General features: G+C 41.5%; 1 long non-coding RNA gene across 2 annotated transcripts; it reads right to left on the bottom strand.

Moving 5' to 3' along the window:
• Positions 1 to 6,847: 6,847 nt before the first annotated feature.
• LOC133625361 (uncharacterized) lies at positions 6,848 to 24,912 on the bottom strand. 2 transcript variants are annotated; one of them, XR_009818687.1, is made up of 3 exons: positions 24,762 to 24,912; positions 13,580 to 13,705; positions 6,848 to 7,058 (listed from the first exon to the last, which is right to left on the bottom strand). It is a non-coding gene; the product is annotated as an uncharacterized LOC133625361 (long non-coding RNA). The 2 variants fall into 2 exon arrangements; XR_009818686.1 differs by lacking the exon at positions 6,848 to 7,058 and adding an exon at positions 11,233 to 12,482.
• Positions 24,913 to 26,986: the final 2,074 nt, after the last annotated feature.

The following is a 26,986-nucleotide window of genomic DNA, read 5'->3' as shown; positions in this document are numbered from 1 at the left end:
GGAGATGACAAAGAAATATACAGCTAATGAACAATTCCACATAAAAAACACATCTCTTTGTCCAAAAGCCCTGCCATGTGTCATGCTATTATGGAGTGCGTACAGGAACTGCCTCTGCCCTTTTGTACAGAGCTGGCCTTTAGGCTCCATGCAGTCTGCAGCCACCGGCCCTGCTCATCAAGAGAACTGTGAATCTAAATAGATTCCCAGCTTTCATTTTCCAAATGTGTGTATATCTAGCTCTTTTCTACTGCAAATGAAAATATCTTAGAGAAGGTTTTTATTTTTTACAGAGTTAAAAAAAGAAATAAAATTCTAATTCAGTCCTCCGTAGCTGCAACATGGGCAAGAAAGTACATGGTGATAGAGAGATGGAGAGAAGTCTTGCCCTGGTAGGTGTGATCTGCCCTCCAGCAGCCCAGGAAGTCTCCAGCAGTGGTCAGTACAAGCTGCTTTGGAGGAAAGTTTAAGATGAACACATTTTTACGGTTTAAACTGAGGAAATGGCTTGCAGGACTGAAAATATTAGAGGAGGAATCTGTCTTATTATTTTTGGAGTAGCATCATCTCTGAAGGGTGGAAGTCATCAGAGCAGAATTAATCCAGCAATGAATATTTTCAGCAGTGAAAAAATATGAGTCACCCAGAGAATTGATTTGGTGAGAGTAACATGAAGGGACAGGACCTTATTTTTGAGAGTGTAAGCTGTGTCCTGCATCTCTTCTGTTAGCTGGTCATAGCAGAGGCTGGGTTGTCACCTGAGAACAGATTGTGCAGTATGGTGAGTCAATGGAGAGAAAGCCACAGAGACTTGAATGTGCCACTTCCAAGGTGTTTCTCTGCAGTGCTCAAAGAGACCTGGTGGAGCAGAGTTTTTTGCTGCAGGAAATAGAGTGGATGAGGGTCTGAGTACAGTTCAGGATGGTGTTGGTGAGGGGGCAGAGCTCTCCCAAGATCTCTCTACAGCTTAGGGGACATGGAAATGGTTGTATGATCCCTCAGGAACATGCAGGACAGTTCTTCTCCCATGCCTCTTGGGGAAGAGTGGCCCAGGCCTGTTGGTGCTCTGGTTGTCCCAGAGCCAGCACTGGCAAAACTTCAGAGAGCCTTGTCTTACCTGGGAAGGTGCAGATGACAGGTATTCACTTTGCTTAACTGCAGGAACTTCATTTGGGTGGCTAATTTAGCAGGAGTGCTGTTCCTGACTAAGGAGGGCTTTTCTCCTAAGCTTCCCTATCTCATCACATTGGGGAGTTGTTATATGGACACTCCATCTCTCAAGGATTCAGTAAATCCTGGCAAACTATTATTCTTGCTTGTAGCAATTATTTCCCAATGGACTATTGTTTTGAGTGCCATGGAGTTGAGAGTAATCCTGTTTGCTAAGAGGATGACTAGGTTATTGGAGGTTATTGGACTCTTCGGCCTCACTTAGTCAAAACAAAATGTGCCATTGGATGCAGTTTAGCTCAAGGTGCCTCCACCTAGCTGTTGATGCATGGAAGCACCTGAGTGAAATGTGAATGCTAACACTACCATATCTCTTGCTTTTAGGAACAGACAACACCTCCTTTGCCACTTTTTCCATCTTTTCTGGTGTTTCTTGCCCTTCCAGGGAATGTGCTCTGCTCCTCATGGCTAACTTGGTTCTGTGCCTCTGGTGAGGTCCAGGTACAGGCTCTCCCCCTAGTTCACTGTTGGGAAATGGCATTACCCTTTGTGCGTGTGTATGTGTGAACACCCTGCCCTGGAATTCTCATAGATAGAAAATGGGGGAAATCAATTAGAGCAAGACAAACTGCAATTGGTTTTGCATGAATCTGTTTGCAAGATAAGAATTATCTTCACTCCTCCCCTGTGAACAGTAACTGACAGCATTACACCCCTTCTCGAATGATTTTTGATAGGTTAATGGGCCCATTTTGAGAACATATAATTGCAGCAGTTTTGGTTCAAGAGCTGATGTGATGGATTACATCCCTCTTCATGCTCGGGGTTGGGACACAATACAGAGAGACTGCCCGGACCCTCTGGTGCCAGAGGGCTTAACACGGTATTGACAGGGCTGTGCATATTAAATCCAGATCAACCTTCTGAATGAACACAGGCACATCTGAACTTACATGGCTGGAAATCTCCTTCCACAGTCTAAAAGGAGTTATTTTTAGTAAAGCTTGTTGAAAAAACAGAAAGTAAAAAGCTCATACCCTTACTTACTGCTGAGATATGAGCTGAAGGAAACTCTCCTGTCAGATCTGTTTCATATATGTTACAAGAACAGCAAAACAGAAAAGTTCAGCAGGGCATTATTTTATTTTCTTTTTTTTTTTAAAAAAAAATCTTTTAAATTTATGGGATCTGACAAACCAGTCTGAAGGGTGCCAAGTCCAAAGGAGTCTAGAGGTATCCCTCAACATCGGGTGATAGCTGCTGATTAGTTTGGCAGAAACTGTTTCCTGATGCTCTGCAAATGAAAACGAACAAACTCTGGGGTTGTCTTGAGGAAAAAAAAAAAAAAGAAAGAAAGAAAAGAGCATCAGCATTTCTTTTCTTGCTTTAGAGGTCCATGTGGGGCAGTGCTGCTCTCCCAGCCTCACCCTGGGTTGCTCCGTCGTCAGCTGGGTATGGCTGTGCTTGCTTGCTGACTCTTTCCTTTGGAATGAGCCAGGCTCTTCCCAGAGCCAGGTACGAAGCAACACAAAGTGAGGTGGGTGATGCTTTCTCTTTCTTGCACAGCTGCCAATTTCCAAATAAATGATTTTTTTTTCTTTCCATTAGCTGTAAACGACAATTTTAAAATACACTGTAAAGTTAAAAGCAATTGAAAGCACTGAAATAAATGAGAAAGTACCTAAGACAATCTTTCATCTTGCAAGCCTGCAAGGTGCTGAGCAGGTTTGTCATTTAGGGACCTGGTACCACATCCTACTGCTCCTGGTACAAAGCTCCCCAAATCTGTCAGCAAATTTGTCATTCTTGCCTGACCCTTTCTTACGTGGCCCTTCAGGAACACACCAGAGCGCTTGATTCAAATCCAGCTTACGTTAAGGGAATTGTTTTGAAGGATTTCCACTAGCTGTCAAGTGATATTTTCCCATTTTATGAACTTGTCAGGTGATTTGGTTTGCCTGTCTTTTTGTAGTGAAGAGATTTCCACTGGAACCAAGTTCATATTTTAGTGACACCTTTCCCCTTAGAAAATAAGGTCTTGATTCAGATAGTCTGAAGTATTTTGCAAACATATGTCCATTTCAATAACTTTTTTGTCAAGGATACATCTCATGTCTTCCTTAGGGCTCTCTCCTAGGAGCTGACAGAAACAGGTTTAAGACCTTGAGAAACCTGGTGCAGATAAGGCTTTTGGAATATGGTTCTCTCCCACATCCCAGACCAGTTGCCTTCATTGTTGGCAGTTTTGGGTAGGTAACTGTCTCTTGGCACGTCTTCAAAGCACTCCTTGTATTCCTTGCCAGAAGAAGAAATTTCAGAGCTTCAGAATTAATCATAAAATTAAATTAGTGTTTTTCAGTTATGCCTAATGTGTATCATTAATAAGTATTGAAATGGAAAATGTTCTGGGGCCTTGCAGTGTGTTAGCCCAAACCATGATGTTATTCACGATTCTTTTTTTATTTTTAATCAAAAGCACAGAAGTGTTTCAGGAGGAAAGAAAGGTCAAGTTTTATTTCTGGGCTGAAAAACAAAGTTGTCAACAATTCCCCTGAAGACTTATTCTTAGAAGCTGTGAATCAGTTTTCCAGTTGAAACATGTAAAATAGTACAAGACAATCCCCCTCCTCCAATTTTCTTTAATGTGGGTTGTTGAATCCCTATTCATCTAGTGGGACTTTCCAGCTTACAAAATCCTGGAGAGTACATGCCAGAGGGACCCATGCCACTTCTTGCTGTCTAGTATTTCTGTGAGCAGTCAAAAGTAGGAAATTTTGAAAACACTTACAAAAAGTTTTGTTGCAGTTCTGTACAGTCTTTTTCCATCCAGACCTTCGGACGTTAACACAGGTGTTTCACTTCTCTCTAACCTGTCCTGCTGCTGCCTGTGATCTCTGAAATCACACTTGAGGAAATTAAACACAATGCAGATGCCAGCTGTGTGAGCCGGGATATCACAAAGGTTTGTTTGATTGCTTGCACTGACATTAAGGTGATGCCAGTCCTCCTTGCAGGACATGGGAAACGATTCTTTGTGATTGAGAGTCCTTGGTCTTGCTGAGATGCTATAAGACAGTCTAACCTGCTGTCTGGTTTGAAATAGTCCTTTTTAGCCACAGACAGTAAAAGGCAATAATGGCTCTTACTAGGGCTTAAGTGTTCAGATCTGCAAGATACTTATGCTTGAGTATGATTTATTAAAGCAACATGTCCCTGGATGACTCCTCACCCCGAAGGGTGGAACATGTCAGGCTATTCTTATGGGTGAAGTAAGTACTATATGGTACAGAACTAAACTTTTGGGGTAAAGGCTGTCTTGCTCTCAATTGTGAGGCGGGAGCAGTTGAGAGAATCTGCTAATTGTTGCTTTGCTGCTCTCTGTGCCATTCCATCACCCTGTCCCTGCCAGGATCTTGCAGTAGCTCTACTGTGTGCTATTTTATTTCAATTGAAACCTAAGATTGTCATCTGAATGCTTGACTGATGGTACACTGCGTCTCTTTTGCAGAGTTGTGAAGTTTGCTGGTAAATGTTGTTTAACTTGAGCGATCTCTAATGACTTGAAACCTTATAGACTTCCCAGTAACTGTCTATTCTCATTGTCACTATCCTACTTCACCTCCAGTTTGAATCTTCTTGATGGCAATTTAAGTCCATTACTTGTACATAATAACATACTGTAATATTCCCTTCCACTTTGCAGCTTCTTTTTGATGCATGTATTTGAAGATTGTTGCCTTTTTTTCTCTCTTCCCTGGTCTTTTTTTTTTTTTCCCACTCAGTTCACACAAATTTCCTTCACTGCTCCATGTTTTCAGGATCACTGACCATTCTTGTTCCTGAAGACTCCAGAATCATTCCACGTTTTTATGTAAGTGTAAACACTCAAAGCTCGACATACGCCTGGCAAGCACTTCCTGTATCTTTTAGGCTACAGTTCTCTTTATGTATTACAGAGCTTGGACTTTGCTGTGATTGGCCTGACCATTAGTTCCTAAAGCTTGTTAGGTGGCCAGGTTAATTCTCTTAAATAGACAGTATTTTTTTTCTAGCATGGGTTTTACTGAGTACCTAGCATCCAGTTTCAGTTCTGGTAACTGTAAACTGACAGGACATGGTTACTAGCTCTTTGATTCTGTATCTAAGGAAAGCAGGGGTGATAAAGGGCCATTGCTCTGGAGATTTTAGTATTTGTGGAGTTAAACATTGCTGAGCTGTCTAGCATCCCCACCCTTGTCATGAATGAATCTGGAAGGAATGAGTTTGAAGTCTTGCTCTGGTTGACTATAAACCTTTATTGTACGTGGGATGTTCCTTGTGGAGAGGGGGAAGCAGTTGCCTCCCAGACGAAACAAGCAGAAATCATCAGCTTGCTCCCTGCCCCACCGAGCAGGGCGTGATGGGAGTAATTCAGGGTGCCTGGCACCTGCTGGAGCAGGGAGGCTGGCTGGCAACCATAAACCCACAATCAGCCTTGATGACTACCCTCTGTACAGACTGTAAATAACAAAGGCATTTATTTTACTTTTTCTATGGGGATGGGAACAGCGGTGAGAGTAAACAGAAGGAACTAAAACTACCATCTTGCTGCAAACAGGTGGTGGCATGCCCTTGGCTGTCACCACTGCTGATTTCTTTCTGAGCTTTTCGTAATAATTTGTACTGAAGGAGAGCTGGATTGTCTCCTCCAGTTACCTTTTTTTCACTGCAAGAAGCAATGGATATATAAGAAAATCTTTACAGAAAGAAGAAGAAGAAGAAAAAACCAGAAAATTGCAGAGACTGAGAATAATCACTTAAATGTTATTGACTGCCTAAGACCACTTCTTGCCCCCTGTCCTTTTCTGTTTGTCGCCCCTTTCACATCTGTGTCAAGGGATACAGCCATGGATGTCTTCACAACTTTATTGAAACTTTATTTTACCTTTAACTATGTTTTTATGACATGTTCCTGTAACTGATGCTTTGTTCTCAGTTCAACCTGCTAGCCAGGAACCATAGTGTCTTTTTTCAGCCTTAAGGGGTGTGTATTTGACCTATGAGCAAACAAACCTCAATCAGGTTGATACTGACTACAAAGGTTATAATAAAATGCACATCGAAGAAGTCACTCATGCAACATCATCACCACAGTTGGAAATTCCTGGTCCTTACAGAAATTACTGAAGTCTCACAGTTGTAAGGGAGGAGGGCAAGAGGGCCTATGACTGTGTTACTGTGACCTAGTACCTTGTATTGTGGGACATTTGGTCACCCGGCCACAATGGGCTGAATACTGTCATCTTTTCTGGACTTGGAAAGTAGGTTGAGTGGTCCTTTTTGGTCCTTGCATGGACAGTAATTAGAAATCACAACTGTTGTAGTGGCAAGCTAAGGAGTCAAGGCCACTGATTCTGGAAGTATTGAGTCACAGAAAACCAGGGACTGCAGGATCTACTCCATTGGCTCAACAGATGAACACGGAAGGTTTCAAACTGTGCACTTTATTTTCCAGAGTTGATATACTGGAACAATTCCAACACTGAGTTTAGTTCAAAGCCACTTGATGGATGAAGGAGGAGAGCCTTTACCTCTGAGGCTGTTAATTTTATATTTTTAGATACAATATATTGTTTCTCAGTGCACAGTCACAGAAGGTGACGTCACATGCAACTGTCCGGGTACCAACAGGAGGATCTGACAGCTAAATGACAGGGGAGATTGGGAGGACAGTGTCTGAGGGCAGAAAATTAAGCCTTTGATTAACTAGAGTCGCTTCCCCTTGATGAGATTTTGAAGAGCTGCGATTTGTATCCCTCTGCTTACTTGTCTGGGTGTGACCAGTCCTGCTCTGCAAACTCAGCTCTTCTGGTCAAATGCTTCTGTTCCTGCAGTGTTTGGAGTTTGCCCTGTAGAATGCAGTAAAAGGCATGAATCATGTCACAATTTAAAAAACCCAACAAAACCAACCAAAAAACAAACATCAAGAAATGTATACAAAATGAGATTGTGATGGTAGAATTCACGTTACAAGTACTATTATAAAGAAGTGTTTATCCTCTCATAAAAGAGAGGTGTTAGATGGTTGTACAATGAATTCTCAATTATCCACAAGGCGTTTATCCAGGTTGTGGATTTACTGTGCTACAGAGGCCCTGACACTTTGCTGGCACTGTGCAAGGGGGTCCATCTGTACTCGTGTGCTCAAGCACAGTGTTCCAGGATCAAATCCAAAACTTTAGTGAATTCTTGTGTGGCAACACCTAAGTATATCCCGGGTCCAGCAAAATTTATCCTTGCGGTTGCAATGTTGCAAACATACCTTGGGTTGCACATTAGCTAATACACCCTCTTGGAGCGGAGTGCAGAAATACCTAAGGCATTGTGCAAACAGCAGGTTGTATCTGGCAAAGCCAGGGCTGAATCAGAGTTAATGTCTGGCTAAACTTCAGTTGACTCTATCTGGAGTCAATCACAAAGCTGACCAATCTTCACTTTCAATATGTGAAATGTGCTAAAAGATATACAGGCTGTGCCTAAACTGTGTTCTTGGGAGAGACTCTGTGCTTTCACCTCTGGATGCCTCCCAGAGTTTGTTTCAAGCACCTATCGTGCTGAAACCTGGAAACACAGCAGTCTGTTTCTCCCTCATTTCTCTTCCTCTGTGGAGGACGTTGGCCCGACTCCCCAGGTGTGGTCCAATAACAACTTTACCTGTGACACCACAGCAACTAAAACTGTGCTAGACACACAGTGGATGACATGGTACATTTGAAGCATGCCTGTCACACATACATACTTTTCTGAAAATGAACATCTAGAGCAAGTGATATCCATTCTGCCAGCACAATTCAGCACATACCACCATGACACTGGGGAAGTCCATGAGTTTGGGAGGATGAGACCCCATGCCTTGCTAAAGCTAAAAACTGCCTTAACTTAAAACTTTCCCACCTTTTGTGCTTAAATTCCGAACCTTTATATGGTGACAAAGAAAGGGAATATGTTATAAAAACCTCAGAGGGGAAAAAAGCATAGATGAGTCACTGAAAATATTGATAAAATCACTGATATGGAACTGATCCATAGCTCTCAGCCTTCCTGTTTTTTCTATGCCTATCTGTCTTGCAGTTTCTCAGGACCAGCTCTGCCCCTCCTCAGTGTTCGGAGGGGAACCAGAGGGATTTCTTCACTTCCCCATAGCAAGGACATATGCCAGAGTTGCAGAGTCCCTTCCTCGCTGTGTCAGGATGTCACAAAGTCTTTAGCACCTACAACTACCCCTGACAATCCTCAGAGCTACTTATAGCAGCAACCAAAATGTCTTATCACAGCCCTGTCTTGGTGACAAATTAAAACTGCAATTTGATTATTAACATCATTCCAAATAAAGGAATGGACCGCTCTTCCCCTGCCACTGATTGCAAAACTAGACTTGACTTCAGTGGAAACAGATCTGGCCCCAGGGTATATTTAGAGAAAGTAAGTAGCAGCTATTTTCTCAGTGTTTATTTTACATTTCAGGTTGAGGCATTTACAAGTGTGGTTTTTGCTGGACTTTGTATAGCTGGGGTTGTGACTAACAATAATAACAGACGAAGCTGTGACTTTGCCCCAGCCCCGGAACAAGAGGCCACCCTGTCCCCAGAGTCATGCAGAAGGCACATGGTGACTCACACCCTCGTAATCCCTCTGCTGGGTTTCCCCCTGGCTCCACAGGACAGGAACTGGTTTTTCACCTCCTATCTTTGTTGCTGCACATGGCCCCTTCCATACTGGTCCCAGACCCATGAAACATGCAGAGAGTATGACTGCCCCAAAACCCACAGGCCCGAGGGCTTAACACCACAGGGAGGGTAAGCAATGGTAGTTAGCAGGAAACTAGGCTCTATGTTATTCTGCCTGGAGCATAAACCAAACATGCTTCATGGTGGAAGGCAGTATATAGTGCTAAAGGTGCCATCCTGCCAAATCCCCTGGCACAGCTCCCCACAAAACACATAGCCTGAACAATGATTTGAAGGTTTCTATATGCTCCCTTAGCTTCCATGTGACAGTGCAAGTTCTGTAAACTGACTACACAAAGTGTCACTGGGCCTTTCTTCTGTGGCAGTCTCACACATTGGTTTTGATTCACTCATTAATTAAGCTATCTCCTTCTTTACAGAGGTACCATCCTCAGGTGACACTGTCCAATGGATCTAGCAGGTACGTGTCTTGACTTCTTGTGAGATTATGGCTCTGGAGCATTCATGAAGGGGCAATCTGGAGAGTATCTGTGTTTCTCCATCTGAGTGATGGAAAAGGGCTTGGAAAACTTCTGAATAGTTTGAGAGTTTCTATCAAGGAAGACTGACTGTGTCATTCCTCCATATCATGTTCGGAGCACTTGAACTTAAGTATGGTTGTATGGACAACAGATGAAATGGAGTTTCTTGGGCACTGCTTTCTTCCAAGCAAGGACATGGTAGTAGAACTTCCCCTTCTTCCATACATTCCACTGCTCATCAGCTCCACTTTCATACTTGATGGTTCTCCAAATAGCTAGATTTGGGGGAGTACCTGTACTTCGCTCACATTAAAGTTCCTGTTTTCTCACCAAAACATACATAGGCTCATCAAGTGACATAGTCTCAAAGTCACAGCCACATGCAAGTCTTTCACTAGTGAACCTGTGCTTCAAGACAGCACAGCACTTTGAGGACATCAGCTTCTCTCTTGGATGAAGACCAATCAAGATTGGAGCAGAATCTAATGAAGGAAGATGTAGCTTTTTGGAAAATCTTTAGCTGCGATTGCCTGAGATAAAAATTTTGACTGTTTTGATCATTTTGGTTTAGATTCTTAGAATTCTTACTTATCCTAAGCTCCTGATCCAAGCAAGAAAGACTACCTCAGTGACTAGGTTATGTGCATCATTTGTGTATTGGTGCTCTGTGTTACAATTCAGCAGTAAGTACCCAGTGATTACAGTTTCAGTATTAAAAAGTTCATCCACTAGCACAGGACATGGTCATCTTTCCTCAGCCATGCCACCTGTGTACAAATGCATTGTCCCTGTGCTTCATGCCATGTTTGGCTCCTCACACAGCTTCAGCTTAGTCTCTGAAACAAAGCTTGCTGACTCAGCTCTTAGAGAAAGATAGTTACCTTCTCTCCAAGAAAGGTAACAATGCATACATTTTGGAAAATAGCTACAGTCTAAATCCCCAGGACTGACTAATTCAGTGTAGCGGATCAGACAGACACTTTGAAAGTCCTTAAACACCGCTTATATGGGAGTTGGCTGGGGGATTGCTCTCGGGCTAACCCCAGGTAGGTGTACGCTTTTTGACCTTCTAGAAAATTTGGCTGTGTAGCCTGTCAGAACTGGGATCAGATTGCAAGTAAAAAAAAATTCCCAGAGTTTGTGACTAACTCTCACGGGAAGCCAATGGCACAACATACTGAATTTTTGGGAAAAAAAAATCCTAAGTAAATGTACTCAATGTCCCCAAATTCAAAGTGACTTTGTTTGGAACCATTTCACCATTCAGGCATTTTTTGCTGCCCATTTCATGCTCAAATCATGTCTTCCCCAACACAAGGGCAGCTGATGGAGGGGCTGCAGCTCTACAGCAGTGGCGGTGCTGAGCGAGCCTCCCCAGCTCTGCTGCTGAGGGCAGTGTTGGCTCACGGCACGTGTTATCTTCTTTCCGAGCTCCTTCTCCCAGTACATAAACAAATTTGGTTTTGTTTAAAGACTTTCCCACACGAGTGTCTGCCAAGTTCAGAGGACTGCTCTTTGAGATTGATCTTGAATTTTTTGGAACGGGAGATGAGATTATATAATAAATTCAGTTAGTCTCAGTGAGGCACTTGGGAGATGCTGTTTCAGACTACAACATAACAGCCAAAAGAATTAAGAAAAATAAAAGGATCCACAGAGTCTAAGTGGGGAAGCAGCTTGATTTTCAGTTTAATAAGTCTAATTTGGAAACAGATTCACAGAGGAATCATCTACAAACCAAAGGATGGATGAAACATTCTCAAAGCAGTAAACCTGAATAGATTAATTTTTCTTAGGATAACCATCATGCCTTCTCTTCATACATAGCTGTAATATATCTTGTTGTGTATCTAGGATACAGTGGATTTCATATAATAGTTGATTGGTGATGTAGAGAATTATCACTGGTCTTATTGCTGCGATGATGTTGAAATTCCTGTTGTTTGCAAAGTAGCTAGCCATCTTGATACTTGTCCAGTTCAGGTCTTGCTCTTCTAAGTAATTAAGAACCCCAAATGCAATGGTTAGAAATAGAAATGCAAGAGCAAGATTCCTTTGTCCTTTGCTGAAAATTTTCTGCTTTGGCATGGTGCAGTAGATTTTCAATTTTAGCTCAGGAATGCAAAATTTTTAGAGAAATTTAAGTTTAAAAGCACTGTGCAGTCAAGGAGATAGCCTGGCACTGGGAGCAGATGGAGGCAGGCAGACCGTGTGCTGGTGAGGCTGGCTGCCTATCCTGGGCTCTCTCAGCGGTTTTGGTGGAATGGATGCAGTTGGCCGAACTAGCGTTTTCTCATGGAAATACTGCTGGCAGTGAGACTGAAACGGGAGGGAGAGTCCTCAGAGCAGCATACTAGAGGGAGAGAGAACTGCTCATGTACTGACCATCTCTAACCCTCCCGAGTAACGTCTCTCATGGCCAGCGAGGGTAGGTATTTGTGGTGGTTTAGCCCTCATTGGGTGCCAGATGCCCACTAAGTCATAGTATTACTCCCCCTCCTAAACTGGACAGGGGAGAGAAAAATACAATGAGAGGTTTGAGTTGAGATAAGGACAAGGGAGATTACCCAGCAATTAGCACCATGCGCAAAACAGACTCAACTTGGGGAGAAAAAGGTTTATCAATAAACCACCAGAATAGGGAGATGCAAAATAACCCTAAATCTTAAAAAACCTCTTCCCACCCCTCCCTCTTCCCAGGTCTCCCCTTCCTTCTCCCCCAATGGTGTAGGGGATAGGGGATGGGGGATGGGGGTTATGGTCAGTTCATTACAGATGGACTGTTGGGGTCTCCTCACACTTCCCACTGCTACAGTGTGAGGTCCCTCCCCATGGGAGACAGTCCTCCATGAACTTCTCCAATGTGGGTCCTTCCCATAGACTACAGTTCCTCATGAACTGCTCCAGCATGGGGTCATCCACATGGGTAGCTCCTCACACCCTGCCCCAACGTGGGTCATCCACCGGGAGAACAGCCCTTCAGGTACTGCAGCATTTCTTGGATATCCTCCCATGTCCTTCATGCTGCCTCAGTGTTTCTCCCATAATGGGTTCATCCAATCATCTGTAAGCACACAGAGAATCAGTACAGCAGCAGTAGTGGCAGGAGAGGGATTCAATCTTAGGAAGTATTCCTCTATAAATAATTATAATAAAAACCATAATAATCATTAAAGTACCATCTAGGAGGCCTATGGGAAAATAAATTCATCTTATATTTTGAGAATTTAATGTACTGTATCCATGTACTGAACAGGGAACTACATCAGTTTTGTGATTGCCTCATAGTTAATTATTTCTTAAAATAGCACTTGATTCTCATACAGAAACTGTAGAGTCTCTTGGGAGATAAAAGATCTTCCAAAACCAATTTACAGACCATATAACAAGCAGTCTTTGTCATATGTGTAGCTGAAGTTTATCCTCTATCCTACACAACTGAGCTTGTCTTCATTTATGTAAAGTCTTTAATTCTTACTGCTGGTACAGGCTACAAAGAGTTTACAGTATGTTTCTTTAATTAATTAACTTTTTTCCCATTAGATTATAATTTTTCTGTGTAAAACTAAAAAAAGCAACTGTATTCTGAAAGATAAAAATTAGGACATGTTTGTTATACAAGACTCCCATTTACTATCATTTTCTTTAGTGGCAGAAGTGGTTTGACACGAATGTGACAGTTACACCTGCCTTTTTTATCTAGGAAAGAAAAAACCACTCCAATTTTATTTTACAAAGTGGATCAAAAAGTGTTTTCTGGCTGCCAGGTATCCTAATACTGATGAGATGACTGGAGAGGCAGGAAGACAGGAGGAAGGACAAGGAAGGTGATCCACCTGAGAAGAAGATGCAAAAGTCTATACCATCACTGTAGTAACTTGTCTCTCCTCAGAACTCTGTTCTCCAAGAGTCAAACTGGCTCTCATCTCTTCCAAGGTTAAATATCCTAACTTCAGAGCATGCCAGCTGCCTTCAGCTCTGATACCTCAGAACTTATTAAAGAATAACAAAACTTTATGTTCTCCTTCAAGCATCTGAAGCTCTGTCTGTAAATCAGGAGTTTTCAGCTCCTCCATCTGCCTTTCCTTACCCAATGCTGGGCTCCCACTGAGGCAATGAGATTTGCTGCCCAGGCTGGGAGCATGGTAGAGATGGTCATACCCTGAATTTGATGCTGAAGGATGCGTCCAAGTCCTAGTGCTCCTGCTGATCTTCATCCATTTGTCTGTGGGCCATCCACTGCTGGTTCAGTACCATTCCTCGGGTAGGGACATCATCTCCTCATATCTGAAAAATGAGCAAAAAAGGCTCCTGAGATAACTCATAGGATTTATACATATACACTCTTCAGGATGTGGTGTTGATTACTCAACAGATGTTTTTTACTTTCTTCTGAGTCAATGCTGAACAAGTAACCAGTCCAGCACACAATCAGGAGAGACTGTGGTGCTCCAGTGCTGCCTTTTGCATGAGTCCTAAATCAGAGGTCCTGACTGTTTTCTCGGGAAAAAACAGTCTGGTCCTAAGGAACTTGCCAAGCAGCAAATGCAGCCAGCCATGCTCACCTTTGCCAGCTTTCCTTGGTCAGCTTCTGTGAGTCTTAGGTGAGGGTTCATATCAGATGAGTGCAATGAGAAAACTAGAAGTAGTGTTAGGGAGAATGGGTATGTGTGGTTCTATAAAATACTGGGAACATCTTCTGGTCTGTCACTTTATAGAGGAGGAGGAAAACACATTCTTCTCCAGTTATTAAGTATGATTTATACACAATGGCCAAGGCAGGTAGCCCTGTGATTACTTATTTTTGTAATGGGACTTCTGGATCCTTTAGATTAATTAATTTGTCTGGAGACTGTTAACAAATACATACAAAATCTGAAAAGCAAGATAGCCAAAGAAGTCCCTTCCACTTTTGCCATTTTTTGTGTAGTTAAAAAAAATATTTTAGAGCGTCTGTTTCCCAAATTGCAAGTTGAATTGGCCCACTTGTAAAAACTTACTGTGTTATGGCTTATCTCCTGGAATCAGAGCTAACAAAACTTGACACAATAATACAATTGAATACAGCCCCAAGGAACATAACTGTTGCTTTATTCAGAAGGATTACTCCAAGAAAGCAAAGCCTAAAAGTTCAAGCCCTTGTTTTCTTCTGGACCCTATATGACAGGAATGTTCAGAAGAGGCTTTTAAAGAGTGTTCCTCCTTTGTAACAGCACTCCTACTGCAGAGACTCACAGACAAGATTACATGAAACTGCAGTGTCATGAAAAGGCACTCACAGAATTTATATCCTTATGCTTTTAATTGCACTCAGAATTTGTTAACACATCATCACTTCCTGCCCTCATGGAAGTCTCGATCTTTAGATCATACCATTGTGCTCCTGAAATGCATAAGAAAATGGAGGCTCTATATGCCTGCTCAGTTTGATGAAAACAACGGTCTTGAAACGATCCAATCCATATTATCCTTCATTTTTAGTCTGCTCACAGTGAAACAGGCTTCTTTTTCAGAGAAACGTTATCTATATTGGCTGGCAGATCACCAGGTCTACCTCTGAGACCCCATCTCGGAGGTGACATGATGGAAGTTAATGGTGCTGATCCTTCTGCTCTGCTGATGTCCTAGGCCTCAGGGTCCACTGAATAACAATGGTTACTTCTGACTTCTATGAATGAAAAACAAGGGATAAATCTTTTCTTTGACTTGAGGCTTTTAGGCAAAAATGGAATGACACATACAGTGCCACAGCTGGGTGTCTCACACAAGAATTTAGTTCAGAGATTTTGGTAGCAGTAAATATTCATTGATTAAAATGTTGATTGATTAATTGATTGATTGATTAAAAATTTATTTCAGAATAGCCCTGTGGAGAAGGGCTTGGGGATACTGATGGATGAGAAGCTGGACATAAGCCAACCATATGTGCTCACAGCCCAGAAAGCTAACCACAGCCTGGGCTGCATCCAAAGCAGTTTGTCCAGCAGCTTGAGGGAGGTGATTCTGCCCCTCCGCTCACTTCTGGTGAGGCCCCACCTGGAGTCCTGCATCCAGCTCTGGGCCCTCAGCACAGGAAAAGCACAGACCTATTGGAGTGGGTCCACAGCAGGGGCACAGAAATGATCAGAAGGCTGGAACAGCTCTCCTGTGAGGACAGGCTGAGGGAGTTTGGGCTATTCAGCCTGGAGAAGTCTTGGGCGAGACCTTATAGTAGCCTTCCAGTACCTAAAGGGTGCTGATAAGAAAGCTGGAGAGGGACTTCTTACAAGGACATATAGTGATAGGACAAGGGATAAGAGCTTCAAACTGTTGATTTAGATTAGATATTACGGAGCAATTTTATCAATGAGAATGATGAGACAGCGGAGGAGGTTGTACAGAGGACTTGTGGTTGCATCATCATTCAATGTGTTCAAAGTCAGGATGGATGGGACTTTGAGCAACCTAATCTAGTGAAAGATCTGAAGGTCCCTCCCAACACAAACTGTTCTGTGATTCTAAGTATCCTGCTTCCTCAAATCGGCTTGCTCACTTTGAGATGCAGTCTGTGACCCCGTGGACCAGAGAAGTTGGTGTTAAAGGTATGGTTGCTGAAGAGCTCAGATGATTCCCTGTGTCCTTGAAATATTGAGAAGAATCAAGATTGAAAAGAAAAAGTTATTTCTCTTGAAGAGTTCTAAAGTGCTCATGAATTGCCAAAAAAAGATAGAAGATGCTGCCAATGCAATAAATGTCTTTCTAACATGTTGTGACTTGGCCAGAGCTCTTGCATCACAGTCCCTGTCAGAGCATATAAATCTGCAGTTCCTTCTAAATGTCTACCAGTGCCACAGCATTGTCAACCAGATCTCTCCTCAGCACTAGGCTTAATATAAACAATTACTAGGGGAACCTGAAGATGGAGTGAAAGGCAGGGAAGTTTTTTTCTTCTGTTTGAATCAGCATTATTGTATTTTGATAGTTGGAGTCTAAAAGCTTTTTGGATTAGGAGTAGGAAATATCATTTTGCATGTCAGGATGTGTTCCTGGTTTGTACAGAGATATCTGGATATTTTCAGTCTTGTTTCTGAGACTTTTAATATGCAGTGTTACTTTTTATTGCTTTTCTATCCAGTTCTCAGTGAATGGATGTTTTTCACATGTTGTTGCCTCTCCTCCCCTTCACCTCTCCAGTTCACAAGCAAGTTTACTGCACTCCTCAGCAGCTGATGTTTATTTTCTTATCTTAAGTTACAGTGATAATTGAAACACTTGATTTGTCCTTGGCAAGCGAAAATAGATATTATTTATACAGCATTGTACAGGTCTGTAGCTCTTTGTGAACAAAAAGAAACTGAAATACCATGGCAGGGGGCAATTCACTGCCAAGGGCTGGCTCTTACAGCCACTCAGGATGGGCACAATGGAGCTCACAGAGGCATAGCTTGCTTAGCTTCACTGGGTGCTTTGTGGCCATATGCTCTACTTTTCATACCTGGCCTGTCTAACCAGGATGTTTCACTGGAAAAACATCAGTACCATTGTGCTACTTGGGCACAGCCCCTGGGGAGACTTTGCAGAGTGCCTTGGTACAGGGTAAATTTCTGGCACCAGGTTACACAAGTACTGCCAGACAAGTTTTATGACACCTCATTTGGGTGTTGCTAGCAGTCGGGTTACGGTGTCATTGACTTCCAGGTGGAAAATCTGCCTTTACTCACCTTTGCAGGTTGGCTTTTACAGTTCCCACAGAACTATAGTTAACTCTACCCATCTTTGTAGCTGAGGCAAATAACATCAGGGTGGTACACCACATCAGTGATTTAATGTGATTATCACAAAGCTGCAATATATTGTTTAAAATGCTCTTACATATTTTTAAACTTTTTCATGTAGCTTAGTCATCACTTAAAAAAAATCAATTAAACAATATTTATGTATACAGCTGTAATTAGTTTTAACCAGAAGTTCAGGCTAAAAATAACACATTCATAGAATCATAGAATGACGAAGAATGGTAGGGTTGGAAGAGACCTTTAGAGATCATGTAGTCCAACCCCACTACCAGATCAGGTTCACCTAGATCAGGTTGCAAAGAAACACATCCAGGTGGGTTTTGAAGACATCCCGAGAAGGAGACTCCACATCCTCCCTAGGCAGCCTGTGCCAGGGCTCCCTCACCCTCACAGTATAAGATTTTTTTTTATGTTTAAATGGAACCTTTTGTGTTCCATCTTCTTTTCATTACCCCTTGTCTTATCACTAGATACAATAGAAAAAAAGGGATGCCCCAATATCCTGACATCCACCATTTAGGTGTTTGTAAACATTCATGAGATTCCCCCCTCAGTCTCCTCTTCTCCAGACTAAACAGCCCCAGTTCCCACAGCCTTTCCTCATAAGGAAGATGCTCCAGTCCCCCGATCATCTTGGTGGACTCTCTCCAGAATTCCCTGTCCCTCTTGAGCTGCGGAGCCCAGAACTGGACACAGGACTCCAGATGAGGCCTCAACAGGAGGGGAGGAGAACCTCCATCAACCTACTGGCCACACTCTTGTTGATGAATGTGAACTTGCTGAGGGTACACTCTGTCCCCTCATCCAGATCATTGATGAAGATGTTGAACAAGATTGGCCCCAGAACCGATCCCTGTGGAACTCCACTGGCCACAGGCCTCCAACTCGACTCCGTGCCATTGATCACCACTCTCTGGGCTCTGTCATTCAGCCAGCTCTCGATCCACCTCACTGTCCACTCATCCAAGCCACACTGCCTGAGCTTTCTGGTGAGGATGTTGTGGGAGACAGTGTCAAAAGCCTTGCTGAAGTCAGGATATATAACATCCAGAGCTCTCCCCTCACCTAGGCAGCCAGTTATGCCCTCATAGAAGGCTATCAGACTTCAACAGGATTCTGCAGTCTCTCCTTGTCTGTTAACAGAAAAAAAAATTCTTGCCACTGCCACATTTGAAGTGGGAATGGGCATAAGAAATTGTATGTTTTAAGAAATGGAGAGTAGTACATGAAATTAGAACATTGCACCAGTTCTTCATGCAAAATGTGTACACACATACATGCGGATGTCTGCATACAAAGTATTTCTCATTAAACTAATCTGCACTCAGCATCTTTTGAAGTCTTACCCTTTTATCAATGCCCGCATTTTCCTGAAAATCACCATTCTTTCCAAAGAATCAAGTCTAAATCTAGATAGAGGAATTTTGCGAAGGTGGAGTGTAAAGTCAGTCATTTTATAACTGAAGCACTAGTTGGAATGAAATTCTTCCCCATTTTTCCTTCATTGCAATGATACCAGATAAGAGCTAAATTTATGAACCAGTAATTTGCCATCGATCATTGTGATTTTAGTTTTATGCCATAAACTTCAGCATGTCCAAAATCAAGATTGTTCCAATTTTAAACCTGTCATAGAAACATTAAGCCTGTTTTGCAGGAGATGTGAAAGATGAATTCAGGCACTTAAACATCTCTCCATTCCGCCAAAACATAAAAAAAGTGCAAGTGGGAAATGCTCACCTAATATACAAAAGTAATATCTAATATCTGGAAAAGGTCTGAAGATCCTTTCAACTTCAGGTTATAGAGATGGTTATCTCTAGGAGGACATTCCTCATCTTTTCCATATGTTCAAAACAAACTGTCTTCTATGATTCTGAAGATTCCTTGGCAGGAGAGGAAAAGTGTTGAAATATTGTGTTTCACAATTTTCCAGACCAAATGCTAACTTATCTGAACAATACATTACTGGATTGTGCAGCACATAAGCTTACCATTTCTCTGGAAGTTGATAATAGTTTTCATTTTTCATTACTTTATAGTCAGAGAGGTATCTCACAGAGTTATCATAAGCATAATCAGTGCAAAGAGTGATGTAGAGCCAAGGACCTGAGTGATTATAGCAGTTTTTTGCTTGTATTGAATATTTTAATGCAGTCTCAGTGCCTCATTGAAAGTAGTCCAGCAGGCAAGATTATTCCCCTCTCATCTGCTTAGTGAGCAACAGTATTTGAAACGTTTTGATATTACAGCAGTGGAGGAGTGGCTGGCCACAAACTAAAATCTGTTCTTTTTCTCAATATTTAATTTTCTATTATTATAAAAAAAGCAATGTGATTGGCAGCATTTGGTGTTGGCAACACATGGAAGCTTTTGTCCTACCAAGTGATGCGATTTTAGTGCTGAGAGAATCTCGGGAAATCATATTATCTTATTTTCACTATTTCTCTTTGTGCAAGTCTTACAGCATGTACACAAATACTCATTTACCCCTCGGTATAAACTATTCCTCAAAAAAATGAACGGTTCACAGCCAATTCACTTCCTTCAGTGAGAACCGGCAACATTTTAGTAGAAATTTGTTTTTTCCTTAGCAGCCATCCTGTAGTTTCATATGTTTTAACAATGAAGAACATATCAAGAGCTTTTTTTTTTAAGAAACTGTGTTAGATCTTTTCCACAATTCAAGCATTTTGCATGCTGTCTTATCATGAGCAATTCAGAAACTTCTGCATAAGTGACCATAAACTTTCTGACACTTACTGCCTTCTTTACTGCTCCAAACCAGATCATTTCTACACTTATTTGGGAAAGTTGACAACCTGTTCTTTTTTCTTTTTTATTTTTCCCTTGGAGGGAGGGGTTTTCTTGACATTTTAATGGAACAGTATCAGCTTAGTTGGAGGGGTGTAACTTGAGCAAATAAAAGTATGTAAGTAAAACTTAAACTAGCCTTTAAATCATGGTCATTTCTTCAGCCTTGAAAACCTTGTGTACTAGGCTGACTGATCCCTCAGTCTGCACACAGTACAGACAGTATTTGGTCCACGACACACGTACAAGACAAAATCACTATACATACCAAACTTTTTTCCTATCTAGATTCACTGTAGCAGCAGCTCTTTAGCTAGGTAGATGACTTTGGAAATGTTTTTCATCTGCCTTCTTGCTTTTCACTCACAATGGAATTTAATGTTGCACAAATTTTTAAACAAAATTCAGGACCCTTTGTTCTTAAAAGTGTTACATAAGTGTAATATATTATTATTTAAGATCAGGAATGCAAGACTTCTTCTGAAAAAGAAGATGTGGAAAAGTCTGGGGAGGTTCCCACAATGGGATCTTGATTTATGAAGGACTCATCATAGGACCTGTCTCTAAGAGAAGTGTTGGTGGAAGGGGTTATGGGCTCCATATGCATGATGGACGATGCCAAGTCATCGGGACCAGATGGTAGTTACCCAATGACTGTGGAGGAATTCAGGGATGAAATAATTGAACTGCGTTGTTTAAACTCACATTTAGAACTAGCACAATAAATGAAGACTGGTAGTTGGCAAAACAACACATTTTTATATTGTGTTAACCAAAAAAGAAAGACCTTTGTTCAAGGGAATTTTGAGGGGACTAGAGGCCAACGATCCTGACATCTACACTTGGGCAAGGCAATAGAAACAATGAGGAACATAATTAATAAATATGGATAAATATGCTGTACTGTGGAAAAGTCAATGTGATGTTCGTAAAGGCAGGTCTAGCATTGAAATTCTCTTAAAATATTTTTTGTTTAATCCTATTTCTCTGCAGAAGTCAGCCAATACATAGGGATATTCTACTGATTCAGTCTGCTGAATTCTTAAAAGTCTTTCTGCAAGATCACAAAAGCTGCTTTTAGAGAAGTTGAAAAACCATGAGATAGAAGATCCATGTGTGCATAAGTTATTGCTTAGAAAATGGAATCAAAGAGTAGAAAACACGTTCTTTTTTCATGGTGGATTGTCATTGGTGGAATTCCAATGTCATTGGAACACAGAGGGTCTGTGCTAAAAGCCTTGGTCAAAATACTTTTATGGGACTTGGAAAAGGGCTTGATAGTGAGATAACATTGGAGATGTTATTAAATTATTCAGGATAGGAAGATGACTGCTGGCTGTGAATAATTGCAGAAGATTTTGCAAGACTGAGTGACCAGATAGCAAAATGGCAGATGAAATTCTATGTAAAGAAATATAAGGTTGTGCAAAATTTTAAGAAGCAGGTTGCTATCACTAATGAACAAGATCTTAAGGCTATGATAATTGCATGAAAAAGTCAGCCCTGTGCTCAATAGCAACCAAAAAAGCAAATCAGATGTAAAGAAGTATTAAGGAAAACATAATCAGGGTGTCACCACTGTATAGACCCATGGTTCCCTTGCACCTGGACTAGTGTGCAGGCCTGCATCCTTTCTCCATATCTATGAAGAGGAACAAGTGGAGGAGGAACAAGTTTCAAGAAGAGTGATGAAGGTGACTAAAAGGATGGGAAAAGCTTTCACATACTCAGTGAGCGTGTGAGCAAGGCTTTTTAGCTTGGAAACAAAACCACTGTGGGAGGGCTGGAGCTGCACAGTCCTGGGTGACAGGGCAAGGGGGACCAGAGACAGCATTACCCCTCCCAGCTTGAGACCTAGAGTCCAATGAATCTGACAAGTACTAGTCTCAAATAAAAGAGGGTGCTTTTTAGTACATTGTCTTCAGATCATCTTGTTTCTATAGTCCCAGTCATTACTCTGAAAGCTTGTTGGCCTGAAACCCAGCATAGCATCTCAGAGGACAGCAGTGGCATGGCATGGGGATGTCTCCTAAGTCTCTTCTTCTCCTTTAACAACAAGCTATTGTGCCTAGAAGAAAATTCGTGGCCTAAGATGTCCACTTAAAAACTTCTAAGCTTTGCCAGAAAGATATGGCTTGATACAGTGCTTCAAAGAAATATGACTCACAAAACACCTACTGAACCTTTTCCAGAAATAAATTATGGACTATATGTGGAAGCTTTTTCTGTTTACCATGCTAATTAACAACTTTTGATCAATTTAATATTTATTTACCAGGGTTATAAATGTGAAAAAACAGAGACCTGAAGTAATTTCATGTTTAATAAATAAAGTCTCAAGTCCAAAGATATAGCCATGTCTTTTTATTTTTATTTCAGATGTGTGAAACCTTTTCTTTCAGACATCAAATTTAAAATTTACTTAAAGATAAGCATGAATCCCATGAGGAAAAAAGATGCCTGCTGAACAGACTTATTCACCCATTCATTGAGTCTTCCACTTCCTCATGAGATTAGTGAATGAAATAAAGTGTAGTTTGGATGCCCCAAGCCAACAAGCAAAGAAAAGCTGGCTGAGGGTGCAGAAAAGACAAAGAAGAGGTAGTACTCCTGGAGAAAAAGACAAGAAGTAGCTCATTGGAAGAAAAACTCTCTAAGGGAACTAAAGCAGGAGAGAGTGGCAGTAGTTGCATTTCTACACGCTGTGCCAATCTGGGTGTCAAGTATAATTTATACTGGCACACTGGACTTTAATGTTCCACTGTTTTCTCTCCTTTCTTTTCTGTTTTTGGGTTGAGAGTTGTTTTTTTTTTTTTCTTTTTTTATTCCCCTACCCAAACCAGACATTGCAAACTCTCTGGGGTAAAGACTTTATGCTATGCAGTTTAAACGGTGCCTAGCACAGAGCGTCCGTGACCCCATCACCAGGATGTGCTTTTGCAAATAAAAACCAGTAGGAGAGGGTAGTTGGAGCAGGAATCCTGAAATCAGTTCTTGATGCTTAGAAAAGATGCTTCTTTGGTATTTGTTTCTGTTATTCATTTAAGTAAACAAAAGCATTAGTTCACCTCATTAAAATCCAAAAGAAAAATCTGAGAAATGTAGTTCAGCAGCCAAACTCTCAAAACTCACCTTGAAATCTTATTGGCTGTCTTCTCAAGGGAGGTGTAAATCTTCCTTTCTGTGGCTTTTATTTCTGAATTTGGCTGTGCTCCTGGAAATCTTCCCTGAGAGGCCTCCACTTGCTATAAATGTTGCAAAAGAAGCCTTGCTATTTGCAGTGCCGTTCTAATTATTTTTTTGACGGGCCAAGAGTTGCCTTGTGGCCATCTCAAGAGACTTGGTCCTGTATTTCTAATTTATCATTTGGAGTAATTTTGGACATCAAGCTCTCACTGCCAATCAAAACAACTGTGTATCTCAGGGTTGGGTCTTTAGTCTGTCCATCTCCATGCAAAATGAACTGGAGATTTTCATCTGATGGTTGTGATGCAATGCAACAAATTCTTTACTGGGAAAGCAACAAAAAAAAGGAGAAACACCAATGAAGGGAGGTTTGACCATAGGAACCCAGGAAGGACAGTGGTAGTTGATCTTTTCCATGTGCTGTTCTTCTGTGATATGGCTCTAAGAGGAGTCTGTAGCCTAATTTTGGAAGAAGATCCAAAAGAGTCCTGTGCACTCTTTTGCAAAAAAACAGAAGGCTTCTGGAGAAAATGGGTATCTAGCTTTGCTTAAGGGAGTGTATGACCAGAGTACTTTTGAGAAAGATATACCGTCAGGAAAACACACCAAGGGCTCAGTGTCTCACACCAGACCAGATTGTTTTGCAGTAACAGGGCAGGAAGTTCAAGCTAGACTAGGAGAAGTCATTCAGAAAAAACAAACCAGTAAAGAAAAAAAAAGAAAAAAAGAAAGAAACTCCATGGAGCTCAAATACAATTGTTTGTTTTGCTCTGAGGTTTATGCTGCTTATGATCCATCTTGCAGGCAGCACAGAGGTGCTCAAAGCAAAGAAGCTGATAAATGAATGAATTTCGGGAGGCAGAAAGCACCAATGCCAACTTTACTGGGTGCAGCTCTAAGACTCTACTGTTACCTTTGAGCTCTGAGTGCAAAGAAGCGTTGTGCAGCCCTGTGCAACACTATCACAAGGCTTACCAGCTGGGGGCAAAGGGAAGGGAAGGAAAGAGAAAGAGGGCAAATAACATCATGACTGACTTTGGGTTTAGTTCAACATTTATCTTTAAATATTTTTTTTTCCCCTCTGAATTAGTTTCAATAAAACGTGCATCGCTCGTGGAGCTCCTTCAATAAAAAAGTCACTGTTTGTTATACGATAACACTGAACAGACTCCAGGCACTCCATTTTCTTATCTTAGATATACAGTGGAGCATAACTCAAGCAAAGGGGAGAAGTTAATGCATCTGTAACACTAGGTAACAGAAGCAACAGTAGCATGTTAGTGTAGTAATAACTCTCACATGTGGAATATCTGAAGATGGGTTTTATTGAATTCAGTTTATTTAACCAGGATAAACCCTTGAGATATGGATCTCATTTACAAGATGGTGTTGGCAAGAAGGCAGATTATTACAAGCACATGTGGAAGATAAGTATAAAACGAAAAGTGAAAGACCTGTTTATATTTTTAATTAGAATCCTTTAATCACTAGAAATGTTAAGTGAAAAGGAAAGCACTAGATATAACTATTACTTGTTGATAATAATAGCAATGATCCTTCTTACTTACATAGCCACTTTTCTTTCCCAAGTATCTTCACAGTGAACAAAATGAAGGTGAAATGTCCTCTCTTGGTGTGCATCAGGCTTGGCTAAGCCCATTTTGTTCAGGGACTTTTCACAGGTCACCATGAAGTGGTCCACAAGGACCCAGTAATTCTCTCAGAAGAGGGAAAAGGAGCAGAGCAGAGGTGTGTGGCAAGGAGAGGGATGAGGTGGAAAGCCCCACAATCAAAAATGCTACTGAAATGCGGTCATATCTGGGTAAGGCTGACACGTTAGGGCAAAAGCCCAGGAGAACACAATGTACAGTTGAAATTTCAGGAGAATTAAAGTAGGCAGAGTGTAAGTATTCAAACTGGAATCTGACCAGGATTAACCCCCTTAATCTTGCTAAAAATACTACACGATCTTTGACGAGCACAAGCATTCAAGACTTGACTTTTGCATTTCACACAAAAGGCATGAAAACTTATGTTTGTATGAATGCATTTTTTTTGAAATAGTTACCTTTTAAGTGACCTCTAAACAGATATTGACCACATTAAAGTTATATGTGGTATGCTGGCACTCAAGGCTGCAAGGTGATGGAGTGCTTTGCTTTTCACGAGGCAATTTTGCTTGATAATCAAATGTCTCTGGTAGGTAAATAAAAAACCTCTCTCATCTATTAGAGAGTTATTATATTGTGTTTACAAAGTATTCTTTTGGTCTGTAGTTAACATACTTTAAATACTCTTAAAGGTAAATGGCTGCCTTCCAGCCAATGACATTTTCAGACTATCAAGTTGCATATTTTGCACAGAAATGTGGTGCTGAGTCTGCTTCTCTGCTTTCTCCCTGTACTGCAGGTTTCCCCCTCCCTGTGCAGAGAGCTGTAAGCAGCAAAGTCCAACATCTTTTTCATCTCTGGGACAGAAAAGACCAGGCTTGTCCAGCCATGCTGGGGTATGGCAACTGCTCAGATAAATATAACAGGACACGACACTATTACAAGAGAATGTGGGCCAACCAAAAAACAAAAAATCTTTCTGAATGGAAGTATCCCAGATTTGCTGTTGAACAATCACCTAAGCAGTTAGATGCTCAGCTGAGTCATCCATAGCAAAACTATGCCTGTCAGTTTATAAGGATGTCCACAATGGAAAATACCTGTTGGGTTTCCACTGCGAAAGCATGTACAGGCCACAAGAAGTCCATGCTAACTAGTTTTATGCAGCAACAGCAGTAGAACCTCAGCCCCTCTCTTTCTCTGTTGGGATTTTCCCCTACTTTTCTGTTGGTGGCCCAGCTGCATAAACAAGGATGTGTAGGTGTCCTCTACCTATTTACCATGCACCTGTAAGAAAGACCATCCTGTTCGCAGGAGAGAATTTACTGTAGGTGGCAAACATCAAAGACATGCTGGTTGCTTCTGCAGGTGTCTCCCACAGTTTCTACTTTGCTTTTTTTTCTGGGTGTTTGGACCCCTGAAAGGCCAGGTGTCATATCTTGCTGGTGATGGAGTGGCTGTGGAGGGCTCCCCAGGGCTACCAGCTCCTCAGCTTTTGGACATTATCTTGTCATCTCACTTGCACAGCAGGCTCCCTCCCAGTTAATTGCCTGCAGCCTTTTGGTGGCAGACCAAAACGTTACCATGAGGTACCTGCTTTAGCTGTATTTGCTTCAATTAATTTGCTTTAGCTGTATTTGAGCAATAACATTTATTGGCACAAATATGCTATGGAAATCCAGTTTGGGGAGAAATGTCAATATTTGCTCTGAAGAACAACCAGACCCCAATCAAAAAACATACTTACTAAGTTTAAGTACATGAATGCGTCTCATTGACTTTGTTGAATGAAACCTGATGCTAAGAACAGAAGCAATACCATGAGCTTTCACTGACCAATTAAGACAAATTGGTCATTGCCCAGCCTGAATTAAAATTTTTCAGGATCTGACTTTGAAGAGATGAAACACATTCCTGGGATTTACCCACATTTTGGGGAAAACATAGCTCTATCACTGCTGCACAGAAAAAGAAAGAAGCAATGTGATTGGTATGAGTAATTTGTTGCAGCATTAAGTCCCTACAAAGACTGCAGTGAAAAGAGTGTCTGAAAGGAACATGATTGTTAAAAATACTCTAAAAATAGTGCTGAAAAGTCATGCTTAGGAAGTCATATACCCTGTTAGGTCTTCACAGGTGCATGGGTAACAGATCAGGATTGTCAGGACAAAACTATGTTTTTT

Source organism: Colius striatus, chromosome 4 (genome assembly GCF_028858725.1).
Source record: "Colius striatus isolate bColStr4 chromosome 4, bColStr4.1.hap1, whole genome shotgun sequence".
Lineage (NCBI taxonomy): Eukaryota > Metazoa > Chordata > Aves > Coliiformes > Coliidae > Colius > Colius striatus.
The sequence above is the reverse complement of the archived record's forward strand: the minus strand, read 5'-3'. Positions and strand labels throughout refer to the sequence as shown.